The sequence below is a fragment of the Lethenteron reissneri genome, unplaced genomic scaffold, assembly GCF_015708825.2.
Source record: "Lethenteron reissneri isolate LAM-NWPU_2019-01 unplaced genomic scaffold, ASM1570882v1 scaffold_1539, whole genome shotgun sequence".
Taxonomy (NCBI): domain Eukaryota; kingdom Metazoa; phylum Chordata; class Hyperoartia; order Petromyzontiformes; family Petromyzontidae; genus Lethenteron; species Lethenteron reissneri.
This window is the reverse complement of record NW_026891266.1, coordinates 1-6263: the sequence shown is the minus strand read 5'-3', so window position 1 is coordinate 6263 and position 6263 is coordinate 1.

Below are 6263 nucleotides of genomic sequence, written 5' to 3'. Positions count from 1 at the left end.
GTGGGGGGAGGGGCAGCACCTGGTGACGTCACTTCCCGTGTGACCAGGGGAGGGTGGGGGGAGGGGCAGCACCTGGTGACGTCACTTCCTGTGTGACCAGGGGAGGGTGGGGGGAGGGGCAGCACCTGGTGACGTCACTTCCCGTGTGACCAGGGGAGGGTGGGGGGAGGGGCAGCACCTGGTGACGTCACTTCCCGTGTGACCAGGGGAGGGTGGGGGGAGGGGCAGCACCTGGGTGACGTCACGTCCGGTGTGACGAATGGCACCGCTGATTCGCTGCGGGGGGGATAAAGGGGAGGGGCATCACCTGGGGTGACGTCACCTCACCGCTGATTCGCTGCGGGGGAGGGGGGATAAAGGGGGAGGGGCAGCCCCTGGGGTGACGTCACTTCCCGTGTGACCAGGGGAGGGGGGATAAAGGGGGAGGGGCAGCCCCTGGGGTGACGTCACTTCCCGTGTGACCAGGGGAGGGGGGATAAAGGGGGAGGGGCAGCACCTGGGGTGACGTCACTTCCCGTGTGACCAGGGGAGCGGGATAAAGGGGGAGGGGCAACACCTGGGGTGACGTCACTTCCCGTGTGACCAGGGGAGGGGGGATGAAGGGGGAGGGGCAGCACCTGGGTGACGTCACTTCCCGTGTGACCAGGGGAGGGGGGGATGAAGGGGGAGGAGCAGCACCTGGGTGACGTCACTTCCCGTGTGACCAGGGGAGGGGGGATAAGGGGGAGGGGCAGCCCATGGGGTGACGTCACTTCCCGTGTGACCAGGGGAGGGGGGGTAAAGGGGGAGGGGCTGCACCTGGGTGACGTCACCTCACCGCTGATTCGCTGCGGGGGAGGGGGGATAAAGGGGGGTGGGGGGGGTTGAGTGTGTTGAGTGTGTGTTGAGTGTGGTGTGTTGAGTGTGTGTGTGTTGAGTGTGTGTGTGTGTTGAGTGTGTGTGTGTTGAGTGTGTGTTGAGTGTGTGTGTGTTGAGTGTGTGTGTTGAGTGTGTTGAGTGTGTGAGTGTTGAGTGAGTGTGTGTTGAGTGTGTGAGTGTTGAGTGTGTGTGTGTTGAGTGTGTGTTGAGTGTGTGTGTGTTGAGTGTGTGTTGAGTGTGTTGAATGTGTGAGTGTTGAGTGTGTGTGTGTTGAGTGTGTGTTGAGTGTGTGTGTGTTGAGTGTGTGTGTGTTAAGACTCACAAAGATACGCACGATCGCTCTACACGTACCCCCAACAGCGAGTACAATTTCAAGCAACAAAGAGAATTAGCGCGCGAGAATCATCGGCGCGACGATTGCGTCGTCAAGTAGCGACCCGCGGCTTGTCCGCTGGTCGCCGTTCCTCACTCTTGTCTTGGTTCCCAGCTGGTGCTGGCTGGTGCGTGTGGGTCAAACCCACGGCGCTCTCCCCTGCCGGATGAGCACAGTCGGCACGACGCTTGTCTTTCAAGGTCCTCGACAGCGCTCGCCGCTTGTCCGCTGGCAGCTGACACCCTTGCTCGGTGGCGCTGCTGGTGGCGCTCTCTCTCCGACTGCCGAGATAGATTTTAGTTTCATCGAGAGCAGTGTACCCAAACGTGGCATTGCAGGAGGGTGAAGTCAGCGTGGAGAGAATACGGCCGATTAGAACATTGTAAACTTGCTGAGAATGAGCTTAAGCATGTTTTAATTAAGGGGGAATTGAACGGACTTGTCGTCGTCGCTGTCGTCGTCGCTGCTCTCGTCGCTCCCGCTTTCGCCCGATCACTGCGTGGCCAGGCAGTAGTTGGCTGTCGCGGTCGATGCCGTCGGTGCAACGTAGGACAAGGTCGCGTCTGGGACGGGTCGTGCGGCGGTGTGGTCGTGAGAGGGGGGGGCCCCGAGTGGTGACGTGAACTCGACAGCAACCAAGGGGGAAGACGGTGCCTCCTGCCATCACCCTCGTTCTACGACTGAGCGTGTGTGTGCGACGCACGCCACACGCAAGCCTCGAAGCGAGAGAACGAAGCAAAGATGCACGACACTACATTTCGTGTGTCACTAGTTAACAGGTCCCTGCGGGCTGGGCTGGTAGGAACGAACAAATGAATGGCTATATTAAAATGAAATGGCGGGGGTACGATACGAAGGGAGAGTTTGAGGCCTAGTTCTAGGCTTTAGGCCTAGCTGTAGGCTTTAGGCCGCTGTGAGTTAATTGTTAATTTAAATGTTTTAATTAAAAACTATCTCAGGGAATTATAAGGGAATGTTACACTTGTTTAGCCAGGAAAGCCTCACTGAGTCTAAAGGTTTTGTAGGGTCCTGCCAAGTGTTTGCAGTAGGGGGCGATGTTGCTACACCTAATCGGACATCGGACGGACGGACGGACGATATAATCTATTGTAGGCTGGTTCACTTCGTTCCTACCAGTAAAAACCCACCTGTAGTGTCGTCGGGATGAGGACGGCGAGACGGTCATCCCTCCCACAGCTCCAGGACTCCGGCTACGAAGCCCGTGGCGGCTGTCGGGCAGCGGAGGAGCCGCCGCCGCCGATCGGCGGGACGGCCGCCACGCGCAAAACTTGCGGGGCGAGTGGCTACGCGTCCGCGAGGGGAGAGCGGCTGGGCGTCGACAGGTCGCATGCACCCCAGGTGCGTGCGACGGTGAAATTTTCGCTTGCAACTTTGATCGGCTAGCTGAGACTAGGCCGCTGTGGACTTGGATGGGGTCTTAGATGGCTTGTTATCTTACATGTAGAAAGCTAATGGGTCAGTGACGTCAGCCGCACTGTAGGTTCTGGTGTCAAGGACACAGGCCTGCATTCACTGCTTCATTGCTATAGTCCAACAGATGTTCTTGCTTGGAGCCGGCGTGAATCCACGATGTTGTCTGGATGCACAGATGCCAGAACAGCATGTTGGCAATTACAAGCCCATAGGCTGCGCAGAAGTCTAACGGCCTGCTACCGTTGGTATTGAGTTGATCCGGCCCATGCCTTCCAATCACTCCAGACCAGGTGCCAGCATCATGAACAACTCGGGCATTGAAGTTACCCAACAGGATGACTCTATCCCGAGGGGCCACTTTTAGCTAACACCTGTGACAGGAGGTTATAGAAGGAATCTGAATCCTCGGGCTTGCTTGCATCCCTCCACTGATGTTCATCTTCGGTTGGGGGCGTAAGCAGCCAACACCACCACCACCATTTCCTGCCTCCTGTTGATGGGGAGTCGAGCCCAAAGTAGCCTGGGGCTTACAGCTTCCAACACCTCGCCGCCACCTTCCCACGCCCCCGTCATTATTTTGTTCAGAATAAGAGCCGCTTCTTGTTGTTTGGCAGTCTCCTGTCCCGAGTGGAGGACTCTGCACCCCTCATGATGATTGGAGTCCAGAGCCGGTCCACTGGATCTCCTGAATGCCACAGAGATCCAGGTGGTACCGCTCCAGCTCTGTACAGAGTGGCAGCCTCTCCCCCACGTGGCCACTCTCAGGGTAAGGATTCAGGCCTTGCTCACCACAATTGTATCGTCTGCCATCACAACCATCTTTCTTCATTATTGACAACTTGCAGCTCGGCACACGGCAGATGCCTGCGCAGCGCGACTCACGACCTCCTCTCGATACCAAGATCCAGGATGGTCACCGTGTCTACGCGCCGCTTCTCGGTGGCAGCCCCAACAGTCTGGAACGATATCATTCCTCTGCACATTCGCAGCATCACCTCAATCGCCTCCTTCAAGAGACACTTAAAAACTCACCTCTACAATCACGTGCTTTTGAGCGACCCTGAGCTTGGCTCCGCGCCTCTGAGTTGCGGCCACTACGTCTGCAAATTTGTGCGCGTTACAAATTGTACTATTATTATTATTAACAGCACACACCTGTATTTGAATTGCAAGCAACTTTAATGAACACAATGCAACCCAAACAACCGTTCGTTTGAATTCCAAATCGTGTCCATAAACACACCGCTGGTCATTTGAAACCGAGTCGGCGCTTAGAGGAGGGTGGTGGCCCAGGACCGGTTCAGACAATCATCACCATCGTTGTTGGCCAGGAGCGGGAATCAAACTGGGGTCTCTGCCGTGTTGCTAGTGCAGTGTAGCCCGAATCGCTGTGCCGCTCGCTCTCTCCTCCCCCCCCCTGCAAACATCATCTATCAGCGGTCATCGATGCAACGACAAGCCGGGCTCTTGGCGCTCTCTCTCCCTCCCCCTCTGTCCACCCACCTTCGCCCCCCGTTCCCAATACCCAGCACCCTATCCACCACTCCCACCAAGCGGTTCTCTCTCGCCATATGCCGCAGCATTTGCATTAACCGTCCCCTCCCTCCCCCCTCTCCCCCCTTCTCCTCCTCCCGCCCCCCCTCCCCCATCTCTCTTTGCCGTCTGTCTCTCTCCGCGACTCCTCTGTCTCTCGCGACCACCTCCCCCTCCGCCCTCCAGTCTCGACCCCTCCCGGGCTCCGCCACTCTCCACGCTCTGTCCAAGAATTGCCTAACCCTCTCGATCGCCACTTCTACCTCTCTGCCGCCTCTTAACCTTCCAGCCCCCTCCACGCCCCTGCGTGCCACCTCTCTCTCGCCTCTTCCGTCTGCCTCTCTCTCTCGCCTCCTTCCACGCCGCTCTCTCTCCCACCTTAGCATATATTCCGGTCTCTCTCTTATCTGCCGCTCTCTACCCTGGCCACCGACCTGCTCTGACTCTGTCTGCCTCCGCTCTTTCCCTCCCTGCTTCCCAATCTGCCCCTCTGTCATATCTCCTTCGTGCCCCCTCTCGCTCCCACCTCAGCATCTCTCCCGCTCTCTCTCTATTATCTGCCGCTCTCCACCCGGGCCATTGGCCCCTCTGACAATGTCGGCCTCCGCTCTTCCCCTGTCTGTCCGGCCTTCGCACCTCTCCCTCTGCCCTCAGTCGAGCCCCCCTCCATGTCCTGCCTCTGTACTACCCCGAACCGCCTCTCCCCGCTCCCCTCTGCCTGGCCGGGTCCCTCTCCCCCCGCCTCTCTCCCTCTACCCCCCGTCCACCCCTCTCGCCCTCCCTCGCCCGCACCTCCCTCTCTTGTCCCTCCCGGTTCACGTTCTCCCTCGCTCCCAAAGCCCGGCCCGCGTCCCCTCGTTCCCTGCACCCGTCTCTCTCTCCCCTCCATCGAGCAAGCTCTCCTCGAGCCCACCGCTCCTCCTCCTGACCCATGACCCCCTCTTCCAACCGTCGGCCTCCTTCCGCCCCTTCCCTCCCCCGCATCTCCCGCTCTCTTACCGTCCGCCGCCCCCGCTCCACATTCTCGCTCAGTCTCCACGGCCTCTCTCCACCCTCTCCACCGCCCCTCGCAATTCTGGCCATCTCTCTCACTGCCCTCTGTCTCACGAGCTCTCTCATCTCACCCCATCCATCTCCCCCTCGTCTATCCCCCTCACCCCTTGGTCCTCTCTGTCCTCCCCCATCCATCCCTCTCCTCTCTCTCTCCATCGCGGCACTCCGATTGCGCTCCTCTTCCTGGCCCCGCCCGCAGCGTCTTGCCGGGGGCAGTTATGCGCCACTCACACCTGTGCCGTGACAATCACCGCCGTCAACACCGGCATCAACAACCGCCGTTTTCCAATAAGTGACAACGGTGACATCGCCATGGCGCCTGTGCCAGGTATACTTTGAGGCCACGTGAAGTGTCAAAGGCTCACTGGCAGGAGGAAGTCGAGTGACCTATGGGTTCACTGATGGATGGCTCCTTCTTGGTTCTTTCGGTAAAGTCACGTGACTTTACCGAAAGAACCAAGAAGATGAATCCCTGCAGTCACGAAAGCTTTACATCGAAATTTGATGGATGGCGATCAATTAGAAATCACGTAACCCCGAGTCTCACCTGTGAGTGCCACCGCCTCAGGCTGCTGTGGATGCCCCCAGGGCTCAAAAGCTCCGTGACTCCTGTGTGGCGATACAAAGACAAAGGTCCCCTGTGTAGCCTCAACAGACTGTTGGGGCAAGCGTTGCTAGCAAGTAGCAGCACCACCTATGAAGGCTGTAACGGTACACGAGGGGGTGGGTGGCCAGCACCACGCACACGCGTGGCACGCACACACTCCTTCAGTCACGTGACTAAGGGTGACGCGTTGCCCGTCTCCCGAGGTGACCTCATGGCTCTCTCGTGTCTCTCTCTCCTCGACACGTAGATTCATTGTTTTTCTTATTCTTACCTATAAACGTCATTTTTTGTCTGTCTGTGTCTCTGTGTCTGTGGACGCAATTTGCGACGAATTTAACTCACAAACTGCGGGGTTTACGTTTCAAAAGAAGTACTCAGATACCACGCGATAAGCCCCGTGGTGAG